Source organism: Monopterus albus, unplaced genomic scaffold, assembly GCF_001952655.1.
Source record: "Monopterus albus unplaced genomic scaffold, M_albus_1.0 scaffold483.1, whole genome shotgun sequence".
NCBI lineage: Eukaryota > Metazoa > Chordata > Actinopteri > Synbranchiformes > Synbranchidae > Monopterus > Monopterus albus.
The window spans coordinates 156847-157112 of record NW_018128363.1 but is presented as its reverse complement, the minus strand read 5'-3'; the positions used below and the strand labels follow the sequence as shown (position 1 = coordinate 157112).

At 50.4% G+C, this 266-nt stretch overlaps 1 protein-coding gene across 1 annotated transcript in view; it reads left to right on the top strand.

Moving 5' to 3' along the window:
• The window catches only part of xpnpep3 (X-prolyl aminopeptidase 3, mitochondrial), an 18196-nt gene that overhangs the window by 8085 nt on the left and 9845 nt on the right, over positions 1 to 266 (top strand). The window lies entirely within an intron of this gene.

Genomic DNA, 266 nt, shown 5'->3' with positions numbered 1-266 from the left:
GGAACTAGGGAAGGAAGCGCAGGAACCGTGATTGAAGGACAAACCTCTGCACGGTATTTACCACCGTCAAATAGTAGAAGTGGCTGATATCAAAAAATCCTACCAGTGGCTGGACAAAGCTGGACTGAAAGACAGCACAGAGGCACTAATCCTGGCAGCACAAGAACAAGCACTAAGTACAAGATCAATAGAGGCCGGGGTCTACCATACCAGACAGGACCCCAGGTGCAGGCTGTGCAAAGATGCCCCTGAGACAATCCAGCACA